Below are 13550 nucleotides of genomic sequence, written 5' to 3'. Positions count from 1 at the left end.
AGGAAGGGGCTCCCTGAGAAGGTGGATTATAGACCGAGATTCGGTAGAGAAGATTACTCACAGCCAGTTCTCAATTAGGGGAGATCTTGCTCTCCAGTGGATATTTGGCAAGGCCTGGAGATATTTTTGGTTGTTAGAACTGATTGGAGGGAGGAGAGGTGAGGGGGATGCTGCTATACATCCTACAATGCATAAGACAACCCCCTACAAAAAAGAATTATCTAGATTAAAACAACAGCAGTATCATAGCTGAGAAAACCTGGCCCATGCAGAAGAAACAGCATATACAAAAGCCCTGTGGTGAGAAAGCTGAAGTCCAAGGAGCAGGGGAGGGGCACTTGACAGGGCTGGCAAAGGTGACTAGAGCCCACTTGTGCAAAGGTTCAAAGACCCAGTGGTGCTTATCTTAAACTGTGGGAGGATTCAAAGCAAAGAAGTGACATGATCATATTCATGTTTTAACAAGATCGCTTTGGCTGCTGGTGGAGAAGGAATTGGAGAGAGACCATTGCAGGTGTCCAGCATTGAGATAAAGGTGGCTCAGTGTAGCCAAGTGGCAGTGGGGTTGAAGAAATGTTTAGGAGTCAACTGGTGATGGATAGGAGGTGGGTGGTGAGGGAATGAGAGGTGCTGAGAACCCCATGCAGTTCAGCACAGATAGAAGCTGTTGGGAGGGAGAAGCTGACCTTGAACCAGAGAGAGAAGGTTCTTGAGAAGAAAGAATGGGATGGGGCCCCAAATCAGATGGAAATCTGATCATCTTCCCTACCAAACAGGAAATAAAGCTCCTGTATGCTAAGAGACTGGGACCAGTAATCAGAGGGGCAGAGGAGTGTTCTTTGTTCTAAACCACAGGAGATGGCTCAATGGAATTGTCTGGGCAAAGGGCATGAGATATTATTCACTGGAGATAAGGCCAGCCAGGACCACCAACCATAAACAGGAATAGCCTGAAGCTGAAAACCCCTTTCAAAAGCTCCATATTTCTACTTACGAGCAGGACGATGGTTCTTTAAGATGAGAGTCTGCCATCCTCCACAATTGCCAGCAAATTAATAAAATTTTCTTTTCCTCAAACCGCTTGTCCTCATTTTTTGTCCAACTTCGGGGAGAAGTACCAAACTTTTGGTAACACATTTGCGCAATCGCCAAACCCCAGTTGCAGAATTCATATTGGTCATATTACAAGAATGTCAACCATTCCAAGCCTCATATGAAAAAAGCAGGTAATGTTTAACTTGCAAGGTTGCTGTGAAGATTAAAGTTAATATAATAAAATGTCTACAGCTGCACTTGAATTGAGCACTTGAAATGTGGCCAGGCCAAGCTGAGATGAGCTATAAGCATAAAATACATGCTAGATTTTGAAGACTTTGTATGAAAAATTAATGTGAGATATCTCAATTTTTATGTTGATTATATGTTGAGATATTTTAGATAGATTAAATAAAACATTAGAATTACTGTCTCCTTTTGTTTTTTTTTTTTGTTGTTGTTTTCTTTTTTTACTTTTTAGTGTGGCTACTAAATTTAAAATTACATCTGTGGTTTGCATTTGTACCTCACTTTATATTTCTAATGGACAGCATTCATCTAGAGCATAGTAGGAGCTGAGGATATGGTCCCTACCTAGCAACCTAATTCATTTTTTAAAAAGAACATTTATTGCATCTAATTATTGCAATCTTATTAAATTTTTAAAATTATTGTATTCCAACAAGGTCTACATTTCTCATCTTTGTCCCTAAGGCTTTCCTAGACGGAGCAGTCAGATGCCCTTTGGAAAACTGGATTCAGCATGCCTGTCGAGGTTACATGATTAGCAAATAGCCATAGCTGATGAAAGAGAATCTTCTTCATAAACTAATTAGAGCTAATAAGTGTTAAAAGAATGAGAATTAAGAAATTATCCCCCTTTTTTTTTTTTTGGTTCCCAATGAACTATTAATAACCCCTTTCATATTGTCCTCGGGTAAGTCGTATTTTTGTCTTTTGGGTCCATCTTTTAAATATCTTTATTTAACAGTGAACTCCCTGGTGTTATTGCATGTTTTAGGTGCCCCCTTATCCCCATCTTTTCTCTCCCTGGAGTCACAATCCAAATTGCATTTTTGAGAGCTGAGAGCCTCCCTATCCTCTTGAGCTATTTACTTAACTTCTGGAAACCTGCCTTCCTAAAGCTTTTGATCTGAGTCTAACTGCTCCTGCACAGCCATTCCTATGTTGGCTTCCACACACTCACTATATAGCCACTTTATCCCACAGTTGCTATTATTTTCACTTTACTAACTGACTTCCATTTGTTGATTAGAAATAGGTTATTCCTCTTATCTATTGCTCCAAAACTTAGTGGCTTAAAATAACAATAATTTATTCTGTTCACTGTGATGTTTGGTTTATTTCATGTGTCAACTTGGCCAGGCCATAGGGTGCCCATATATTTGGTTAAACATCATTACTCTGACTGATACACATGCATCTGCAAGTTGAGCTGGATTGGTCCCAATAGCTCCTCTTGCATCCTCCTGCATAAACTAGGGTGGCACAAAGGCTGGGGCCTGCGGTCCTCTGAAGTCTTGCTCTCTCACACGTGTGGCAGTTGATGTTGTCTATTGGCCATGACCTCATCAGAGACTGAGACCTGGACTATGACACCTAGCCTCTCCGTGTGGATGCTTAGGCTTCCTCACAGCATGGCGGCTGGGTTCCAAGAAGGTCAAGCAGAAGGTATATTGCCTTTTCTGACCTAGCTTTGGCAGTCACAAAGTATCTCCTGCCATAGTCACGGGTCCATTCAGATTTAAGGAAAGGAACATAGACCTCACTTCTCTGGGAGGTATGTCAACATCACATTGTAAAAAAAGCACATGGAATGGAAAATTTTGTTATGGCCATCTTGGAAATATAATTTCCCAGGTAGGTCTACAGTAGTGTTTACCTCCTATTTCTAGGCTAGTCTTTGGGAATTGAAATTGTCAGTAAGACAAGGCAGAATCTTGACAGAGGCTCTGCCAAATACAACATCCAGCAGGTATTCACGTCACCAGAGCATCCCTCCACTCTGTTGCATTGGTGCCAATTTTGGGATTTATGTTTTGAGACACATCATTCGTTTCCCCCACCCAAACAAGCAGACAGTAGTGAACTGCTGCAGTAATATCTCAGATCGCCATTTCTCTTTCCAACCTCCTTGGGTTAGCTTCCGCCTCTAGTATCATAAGTTTCTACATAGATGTCTCTCTTTTCGGCCGGGCGCGGTGGCTCACGCCTGTAATCCTAGCACTCTGGGAGGCCGAGGTGGGCGGATCGTTTGAGCTCAGGAGTTCGAGACCAGCCTGAGCAAGAGCGAGACCCCACCTCTACTAAAAATAGAAAGAAATTATATGGACAGCTAAAAATATATATAGAAAAAATTAGCCGGGCATGGTGGCGCATGCCTGTAGTCCCAGCTACTCGGGAGGCTGAGACAGGAGGATCGCTTGAGCTCAGGAGTTTGAGGTTGCTGTGAGCTTGGCTGACGCCACGGCACTCACTCTAGCCTGGGCAACAGAGTGAGACTCTGTCTCAAAAAAAAAAAAAAAAAAAAAAAAAAAAAGATGTCTCTCTTTTCATTAGTGTGCCTTCCTCAGAGATCTCTTTCTTTAAACCAGGTATTGCTTTTCAAAGTCAAAGTTCATCTTGAGTCACATCCTACCACATTTTGGGGTGGTGTCACCAGAGGCAGAGATTCGAGTGATGCTGCTACAAGCCAAGGAACACCAGGATTTATATAAGCATGCAAAGTAGCTCACTTTTATAATTTCTTTTTCAGTGGACATCTCTATAAGATTTCATTTTTTCTTGAACCTAGAGGTCATGTTCATGCTCATGTTTCTTGAACCTAGAGGTCAAGCTGAAAGAGACAAGGAAGGATTCTGCTTCAGAACTTTCCAAGGGAGCGTGGCCCTGCTGACCCCTTGATTTCAGACTTCTGGCCTCCAGAACGGTGGGAGAACACATTTCTGTTGTTTTAAGCCAGTTTGTGGTACCTCTTTATGGTAGCCCTGGGAAACTAATAGGACAAGTAACTTAATCTTCCAGCACCTCAGCTATGAAATGGGGAATACTACTACCATTTTCATGGAATTATTGGGAAGTTTAAATGAGAAAAGTTATATAAAGCTCTGGGCTGGTGCTTGGAATATAAAAATATTTGATAAATAATTGAAGGGGGAACCCCTCACTTTTCATGTTTTTATCCTGTAATTCAATGACCCAGAAACAATCTCAGATTTATATTTTGATCTCTTATTTTCTAAGTCTTATTAGTTCAAGTGTTTTTAATTTGTTGCATTGTTTATCAAAACTGCCTTGAGTATCCTACATTTCTAATCATTTATTTTTAAATATGTGGCATTTCTCAAGGATAAATAAAACTTTCTTTTTCCTACTTATGATAAGTGTTTGAGAAAATGTTTTCCCTCTTGATCTAAATTGCACTTTTATCCATCTTTTAAAAACAATTTTGTCTCAGCAGTTAAATTTCAATAGTATTCATTTTGATGGCTAGACGTGAGATTTGTCTTGAGGAACAGCAAAACTGCTCATTTCTAGAACTTTCTGATAAAGTATATAGATGACAGCTTTTACAGTACTGGCCTAGAAAACTGTAGACCTCATACAACAAGGAGATGGGGTGGGAAGAACACGGGAGCAGGTGTGGGAGAGCTATCCTAGGGTCACTTTGACTGGCATGTCTTTTTTTTAAGCTCCAACAATTCAATTAGATACAAACAATTCCAACCCTGAGGTTAGTTACCTGGACCCTGGGAGGAGTCACTAAATTACTCCACATCTCAGTTGCTTCTAATAAAAATAATGATGGTGGTTCCTGCTTTGGTTAATTTCTCATCTATGAAATAAGAAGGTTGGACTAAACCAGTGGCCTTCAAACATGACCTCTAGGTTCAAGAAAAAATGAAATCTTACGGAGATGTCCACTGAAAAAGAAATCATAAAAGTGAGCTGCTTTGCATGCTTATATAAATCCTCATAAAAATCTGTTGTGAAATGTAAGAATGTTTGAAATTCTAACACCCTTGTGCAAATAAAATATTTTAAAGGTTTCTAGTCCTGAGATGGCCTGAGAAGGTAATACCTGAAAAGGTCAAATTCTGCCCCTGCCATCCATCAGGCCGAGCTAGCACCGATGACGACAGCTGCCAAGTGAGCAGGAAACATGTCTTCCAAGGACACAATGATGTTGTCACAGGTCAAATAACCCTCTTCTTTGGGTGATTGTTGCTTTCTAACTCACCAAGACAATTCTCCTTCTGGAAAATCATTGACTATCAGAAACGCTGCTGTTTGAAACCATCAGTAAGAGTGAAACATCCATCCCACGCTTGCCTAGTGGATCCAGGATGCTTTGAAGCCAATGAGCAGCCTCCATTTCCAACCCAGGTGCAGAGCTCCGCTGAAAGGGTTTCTGGATGCACTGTAATCTGTAATCTCCCAGGACGTAGGACCCTAGGCCCACTCTGCGGTCCAGACCTGATGTTGACCTTTTGGGCCCAGCCCTGTTTGCCTTAAACCTGTCAAAACACTGTTTCCTTTAAAGTTCACCTAAACTTGACCCCTCCCCCAAATTTCCAGACTTCATGTTTGTTTCCTGAGGCATCCCAGGGTTCCTCAGGTCTGAGTCTCCCCTCCGTGCAGGGAGCCAATAAATCTGACTTTGTCCAGCTACAGTTTTGTTCCTGGTGGTCTTTGACGGGTCACTTGCCAATCGAAAAACCTTGGTCAAGTCATCTAACTGCATAACTTCATCTGTAAAAGCAGAAGAAATTCTCCCTGGCCTTTACTATACGGTGCATGAGCAAAGATCAAACTGATCATGTATATGAAAGCTCCTCATTGAAAGAACTGCATATATAGGATTATTTATTAGAACTTGTACTTCTAACAAAGAGGTTCAAGTATAAAAGAAATGATTAGTCCTGATAATCCACATTTGGTGGTACAATATCCAGCTTCCCTGATTTAGCCCTCATGTGAAAGAGTGATTTCAACTCAGCTGGATGTGAGTTTGAGTCTTTGCCATCTTGTTGATTGGCAGTGTGGCTTTGAGTGAGTTGCTTTGCCTCTCAGAGAGCCATTTCACAGGTAGAATGGGAATGACGATATCTGGCTCATGCTATTGTTCACAGGATGAAATGAGAACAGCCCTACTGTGCCTGGCCCGGGAAGCAGTCAACATGTGTTCATTCCCTACCGACCACCCAAGGGAGTCAAGCTACACTTCATTTTGTAATTTCTACCTTACAATACCAGGTTGGCATTATTCCCTTTAAAAAGTTTCTGTTTGGATAGCAGGGTCCAATAACTTGGATTCCAGTTTCGAGAACAATGGCAGCAATATGACAGGGTTAGAGATAGGTTGTGGCTTGGCTATGGCTCTTTGCGATGTAATTGGCTTCAATCATAGTGGATGGCATATTTGGCTGATCTAGTTACTTCTGAGAATTCTACCCATTATCCTCCTATTCATGATTAGGGATTTACTCACCAGAACTAATGAAATAATCTCATAGAGTGCTTTTAGTCTTTGCTTATTATTCTGGAAATTACAGAAGACAGGCAAGAATAGCATAAACCATCACAACTGCAATTGCTTAGAAAATTGCTTAGAAAATCTTAATTGCATATACTATTTAGAAAAGATACTGCTTATCTTTTGTGGAGAAAAGGTCAATGACTTATTCCAAGAAAGCTGACAGTAACCCACATCATCTTTAAAACATTAATTCCAGAAATACCAGGATTGAATTTAATGTGAGTGGTTGGGCGTGGTGGCTCACGCCTGTAATCCTAGCACCCTGGGAGGCCGAGGCAGGAGGATCACTTGAGGGCAGGAGTTCAAGATCAGCCTGACCAAGAGTGAGACCCTGTCTCTACTAAAAATAGAAAAAAATAGCTGGCCAACTAAAAATAGAAATAAAAAATTAGCCAGGTGTGGTGGTGTGTGCTGTAGTCCCAGCTACTTGGGGGGCTGAGGCAGGAGGATCACTTCAGCCCAGGAGTTTGAGGCTGCTGTGAGCTAGGCTGACGCCACGGGACTTAAGCCTGGGTAACAGAGTGAGACTCTCTGTCTCAAAAAAAAGAAGAATTTAATGTGACTGAACGTAGCTTGATGAGGTTGCTTTTCTCCACTCCTTAACTTCTTTGCTATGGAAATTGTTTAGCAGTGAGACCTGTTGTACCAACTAAAATAACTTCACAAAATGAAAATAAATAATAATCCTGCCGCTTTCAAATTAAACAAAAAATTTTAAAACCAGGTAAGGTTCTTGGAAGTAAGAAATCCAATGATTTGCAGAGTATATACTATTTTCTATTTTTTGAAGACAGATTTTCTAATTAGCCTAATTAATGGATCCTATGTTGAAACTGCAGAGTCTTTTTGTTAAGTTCATATTGATTTACATAGGGAAATGATCAAAAAGAAACTTCAGCCAGGCTTGGTGGGTTGCACCTGTAGTCCCAGCTCCTAGGGTAGCTGAGGTAGGAGGATCACTTGAGCTCAGGAGTTTGAGGCTGCAGTAAGCCACGATCCCACCACTATACCCCAGCTGGGTGACAGAGCAGGACTCCACTTCCAAAAAAAACCAAAGTAAACTCAATTAAATAATTGAAATAATTGAAGACCTCTGTGTGCCATGGTGTGAGATGCTCAAAACATACACACAAAGGATTTAGGCCTGGGCTCATGAAACTCAGTCCAGTAGAGTCACATAAATCAACTGTGACAGAAAGGAGAGGAAGGTGTTGAAACAGAGGCTGGAGCAAGAGACAAAGTTTGCGGGGTGGGCAAAGTTTTACTGTAAAAGAGAAATTAGTAAATATTTTAGTTTTTTCAGGCCATATGATCTTAGTGGCAGCTATTCAATTCTGCCACTGTCCCGAAAAAGCAGTCATGGACAATATGTAAACAAAGGAGAGTGACTGGGTTCCAGTAAAACTTTATTTACAGACACTGAAATGTGAATTTCAAAAACTATTATTTTTCTTTTGACTTTTTCCCAAGCATTTAGAAATGTAAAACTCATTCCTGGTTCAAGGGTTGTACAAAGCCAGGTGGTGGGTTGGATTTAGGCTACAGGCTATTGAGGGCCAAAGACCACTTTTTAATAATTTCTAGAATATGTCAGTACCTTTTATAGTGTTGTTCAGTTGGACTTCAAGATCTCTATATAGCCTCTCCTTTCTGTTGTTTAATTCACATTATAACTATTAGTATAATTTCAAGAGGTGACCAGATAAATTAGGATTAAAGACAATTTGTCAAATCCTTGGAGTTGGTAAAGGAAATGTTTGCTGAGCTTTGAGCACGCGCTTAGCAGTTTGCTGGCTGTGTGGCCCTAGACTGGAGGGTGTGGGAGATTGAAAAAGGCAAAGCAAACCGACCAGAATAAGCAGAAAACTGCCAGAACATTTTTCTCAGGCATTCTCACACAGGGCGAGCTGAACCCTTGGCATGAATGACTCAACTGTACCAAACTGACTTGGCAAGTCAACCCATTTCCTAAAACCACCTGAGCAGTTGCTTGCCAAGGCGTCCTGGGTCACGGACCGACCCTAACCTGAGAAGCCCAGCACTTGCCTAGACCGACCAATCCATTGCCTGAGACACTTTGAGACTTTTTTGTCCCTATGAGGGAACTCCCATGCATGCTTGTCACCTGGGCCCCCAAGTGGCATTGTGTACACCCAAAATGAACAACTTATCTAGAGAAAAATTCCCCTTCAGCATTTAGTTCTCACTCTTCTCTCCTGGGGCTCAAATTAGTCCTGGGGCCAGGAACCAGGTGATAAGTCATCCTTTCCATTGTTTCCTACGACCACAGTTCTATTCAGAGGAGAACTGGTTAATAAGCGGGCAGTGAGACTGTGTGATTACCTGTGCCCGGTGTGGTCCCGGTGCTGAGTGTGCATGCTCAGGTGTGAGGCCTTGGTGAGGTGTGTACCCTGTCCTACAGGATGCATCCCCAGGTGCATCTATCTGATGTGGTGTGTCCCCAAGTTTATGGAGTCGTTTGTGAGTCTGTGTGTTTGATGTGGTGTGGGCCAGGTGAGTCTGGGTCCAACATGGACTCAACGGCTGAGCCGCGAGCCCAGGTGTGTTAGGGTGTGCGGGACTGGTGTCCCCAGGTGTGTGGAGTTGGCTACTCTGTTTGCGGCGAGGCGTCCCCGTGAGCCGGGCGCTGCGGGGTAGGAGGAGACGGCCGAGCGGCCGAGCCCCCGTCCCGCCTGCAGGGGGCGCCGCCCGGGGCGGCCTGGGTGCCGCGCGCCCGCCCCGCCCTGCATTTCCGCTCGGCGGCCCCGGCGGGCTCTGACCGATGGTCCCGGCTGGGCGGCAGGTGAGGCCCTGAGTGCGGGTGGGGACCGGGGGACAGGGTGGCCCCGCCCCCCGCGCGGCGTGTCCCGGGCACCGCGGGGTGTCGCTCCCAGCACGGCGTCTGGGCCGAGCCCCGGCACCGGCGTCCCCTCCGGGCGCGGTGGGGAGCGAGGCCTGGGGCGCGGCCTGCGAGGCCCTCCGGGAGGGAGGGGACGCGTGACCAGTTGGCCCAGTTGCTCCACAGGAGGCAGGGGGACGCGATTGCGAAATTGGGTGAAGGGCAGAAGAAGCTGGGAACTGGCTGCAAGCCTAGGCGCTGCTCGTTCCTAGTGAAGGAAAAGTGATGACTATTCAGAAGGTGGTCAGAAAGGGACCTTTGAGCTGAATGGGGCTAACACTTTTCGGAAATTCTGTTTTTAATTTTAGAGACACCTGTTTGTGAGGAGACCAGAAGCTGCATTAAAAAAAAAAAATCTAAAAACTAATGACATTTGCGAATTTATTATCTTAGGTTTCTTTGGAGTCATTAGTGAAACACCTGGATTCTTTGGAGACCTTTCTCTTGCTGCCTTGATTACTATGTATGGCTATCATTGCTGCTTTACTTTGTTGGCCAAGGGTAGCCACAATCTCACTCGAAATCCAACATAGGTGTTTTTTGAACACAGCTTCTTGACACCAAGCTTAAGTGATTAGTACCGAAGTGTCAAGAAAATGCACTAGCCTTGGAGCCTTTAAAAACAAACAAACAAACAAACAAACAAAACCAGGTTATTCGTTTTGCTTAGTGTCACAGGGAAAAATCATGAATTAAAAACTAAAGGATATCTCTAAATCAGCTGGATTGACATATATAAAGCGTAGGTCTTGCAGCGAGTGCATGTACACACACACAGAGACACACACACACACACACACACATCCTTACGTACATTTACCTGTAAAGGAAGACTTTTCCCTGGCCCCATTCAATTTATTGAAATACTAATAGGGAGTTAGTGAGGGAAATGCAGTTTGCCCTCATTTTCCCCCAAAACCTTACTTTCCTGAAACTACTGCCAGGAGAAGCCCAATTTTCCTGAACAGGCAGACCACTCTACCCTAGCAGAGAGCGTTTGTATTTTAAAAGCCGAGTTTGCAAAATTAAGTTAATTTCTAATTGGTAGATTTTTGTATGGACTAGTTGTTGACCTTAATAACCAGGGCCATAACTATTAATACTAGTCCTGGAGAGGGTGGTTATTCCTGGTGGGCTTGGATAGTGGGTAGCAATAAGTAGAATAGAAGTGTGATAGAAACCTGTGTATTTAACTTGTTAAATTGTCTGTTCATTTTACTCTTTCTTTGACATAGTGAGTGAGATCTCTTGAAAGCTCCAATTCATGTCTGCCCTTGAAGTGGAGTCACGGAAGGCTTTGTACCCACTGCCAGCCAGGACCTTTCCTGGGGGTCAGGACACCTCGCAGGCTGGCATGGAGCTGTAGTGCAGCAGTGATTGAGGAGGGACTGGGCTCAAGGAAAGGTGACAATAAGGACAAAATCAGCAATCCTAGCAGTCCTCTCTAGAACATTCTCCATCTGGGCAAACCTTAGATAGTAGGGATTTTACGAAGAGAGCCTCAGTTAAACATGACAGCTCAGCATCTTGCTGAACAGGAATTTGTTACTCAGTTGAAGGTCTCTGTCGTCATTAAACTGCCCAGGGCAAGATAGCCTTGTTTTGGCTGAGAGGATCTGCCCTGGACGTCTGAGCCATATAGGCCGAGCTTGCTCCTGGTAATGTGTTATGATACCGCCTCCAGTGGATTTACAGAAAAGATCCGGCTATTGGAAGTCTTGGGTTTGTATGGCATTGTGAGATAGTAGACGTGGTAAACAGCTGAAATGCTAAGAAGAGTGAAACCAGAGGCAATGTGCCCTTGGAACCCAGAGGTGATTACACAGCAAAGGCCGTGGAGAAGGCCCCATTTGGAACAGACTTTAAGCAGAAAGTGAATTTTTATAAGCAGAGGAGTGGAATGGGGTGTTCCTGGTGGTAGACACCCTGAGCAAAGGTAAAAAGCTTAAAATGAAACTGTTCAGAGAAAAGCGAACAGCTGTTGTGCTGAGTGGGGCTAGACTCTGTGTGGGGAGGGGTGCAGCCAGAGGGGTGCCTGGAAAGAAAGGCTCTCTGGTGATAAACTCTACTTTTTGATCAAGGTTTTCTGATTTTTTTTTTCCTTTTTATTCGGAAAATTTTAAGGAAACATAAAAGCACAGGGAAGTTTATAATGAATTTCCTGATATCTATCGAATAGATTTCACAATTCTTGTTTGACCATATCTGCTTTATCTTTTTTTTTTTTTTTTTTGGTTGTGGTTGAAGTTTAAAGCAGTTCATTCCAGACAACATAACATTTCACCCCTAAATAGTTCAGTGTTCACCTCCAAAGAAAGGGCGTTTTCTGGTAAAACCATAATGCCATTATCACCACCCAGTGAAACTGACAATAATTCTTTGAGTTTTCTAAAACCTAGTCCATGATCAGATTTTCCTGATTGCTTCAAAAACACGCTTATTTTTACTGTTGGTTTGTGTGAATCCAAATCCAAATCAAGAACCACACATGGTATTTTGTTGAATATCTGCTGTCTCTTTCAACCTACGGCAGGGGTTTGGCAAATTTTTTCTGGGAAGGACCAGGTACAGCTTTTTTAGGCTTTGCAGGCCACGTGGTCTGTGTCATAACTGCTCCGCTTTGCCATTGTCATGCAAAAGTAGCCATAGGTTGTATGGAAATGAATGAGCATGGCTGTGTTCCAATAATATTTAATTTTCAAAGGTTTTTGTTTTAAAACTCACTCGAAGGCTGTACTTATCCACAGGTCATAGTTTGCTGACCCTGGTCTAGAGCAGTCCTGGTGGGTTTCTTTAATGCCAATGATTTATTGATGTCACTCGGTTGATTGCCTATAGCATGATGTACATTCAGGATTTATTTCGCTGCCTTTTGAATAGTATGGTTTAGCTTGCTCGTCTCTCCCGTCTATTTCCTGTAAACTGAAAGTTAGATCCGAAGGCTTAATTAGGTTCATGTTCACCGTTTTTGGCAAGTGTACTTCAGAAGTGGTTTGAATTCTTTTAAATCTAAATTTATCAGACTTTAAAAGACTTGGAAACCCTCATCAAGGAAGCTCAACATTACTAAAATAGGCTTTGCCTGATGGCTGAGAACATACTTTTTCTTTCTCTTCTTATTTTCCTTACTTGTAGGAGAGGATATAGCTGTTATTTCTGAAGGAGGTTGAGAACTTTGAACCCCTTCTCTAGGTCATTGGAAACTTTATTCAAGGCATTCCTTGGCCCCTTGAGTGTGTGGGCCATGTTTTCCCACTGAGTGGAGATACTTTCCTTCCTTGTGCCTGAGATTGCCTTCTAATGGAGAATTGACTCATCTGTTTTTGCTTTTAAACTCCTTATCTCTTAAACACTCAATTTTCTTCTGTTGACTTCCTCTTATCTCACCTCCCAGCAGGTCTAAGAACTGGATATTTGGGCCACATAGACTTTCTGGTCCCTGTGTGAGTTGGCACGCTTTTCCCTGTGTCTTATGGAAAGATTCTGAAGCTTCTGAGACTCACTGTGGTGCTGGATTCCAAGGCAACACATTTTTGAAGATACAGGCTTACAGGTGAGAACTGTTATCCTCAATTCTAGAATGTTCATTGTTCCTAAGTTCTACAACACCAGAGGAAGTGTGCTGACAAATAATGCCAGCTGGAAGCTCTTGTCTTTTTGTCATTTAAGAATAATAGGGGGAAACCGTACGTTCATTCCTTTATCCATTTTTATATTAGGTTGTGGTCTTATTTATTAGAATTATTTATACGTTGAGAATACTAATTTTTGTCAGATATATTACAACTATTAATATTTCCCTATCGCTTTTTATACTTTGTATACAATATGCTCTGCAGAAAATTTTAATTTTATATAGTGAAAAGTGTCAACCTCCCCTTTACAGTTTCTTTGTTTTGTGTTTTGCCTAGAAAGACTTGCCCATTTTAAGATTTCTTTTTAAAATCCACGTTAACACAGATAAACAAACAGGTAGTGAACACTAGGAACCTGTGATTCTGAACAAGATGCTCTTCAAGGGGGGCTGTTTCCACCAGATAATGTAATACCAAGCTG

General features: G+C 42.6%; 1 protein-coding gene across 8 annotated transcripts in view; it reads left to right on the top strand.

The window, feature by feature from the left end:
* The first annotated feature begins 9337 nt into the window (after nucleotides 1–9337).
* The window catches only part of GGACT (gamma-glutamylamine cyclotransferase), a 43721-nt gene continuing 39508 nt past the window's right edge, over nucleotides 9338–13550 (top strand). For 3 of the 8 annotated variants that reach the window (XR_011233481.1, XM_069467621.1, XM_069467616.1), the window contains exons 1-2: nucleotides 9338–9398; nucleotides 12889–13047. The gene's annotated coding sequence lies outside the window, so the exon portion shown is untranslated. The remainder of the gene's footprint in view (nucleotides 9399–12888; nucleotides 13048–13550) is intronic. The other 5 variants (XM_069467623.1, XM_069467626.1, XM_069467617.1 and 2 more) reach the window with 5 other exon arrangements.

The sequence above is a fragment of the Eulemur rufifrons genome, chromosome 4 (assembly GCF_041146395.1).
Source record: "Eulemur rufifrons isolate Redbay chromosome 4, OSU_ERuf_1, whole genome shotgun sequence".
Taxonomy (NCBI): Eukaryota; Metazoa; Chordata; class Mammalia; order Primates; family Lemuridae; genus Eulemur; species Eulemur rufifrons.
Note: the sequence above shows the minus strand (reverse complement) of the source record. Positions and strands in the feature narration are given on the sequence as shown.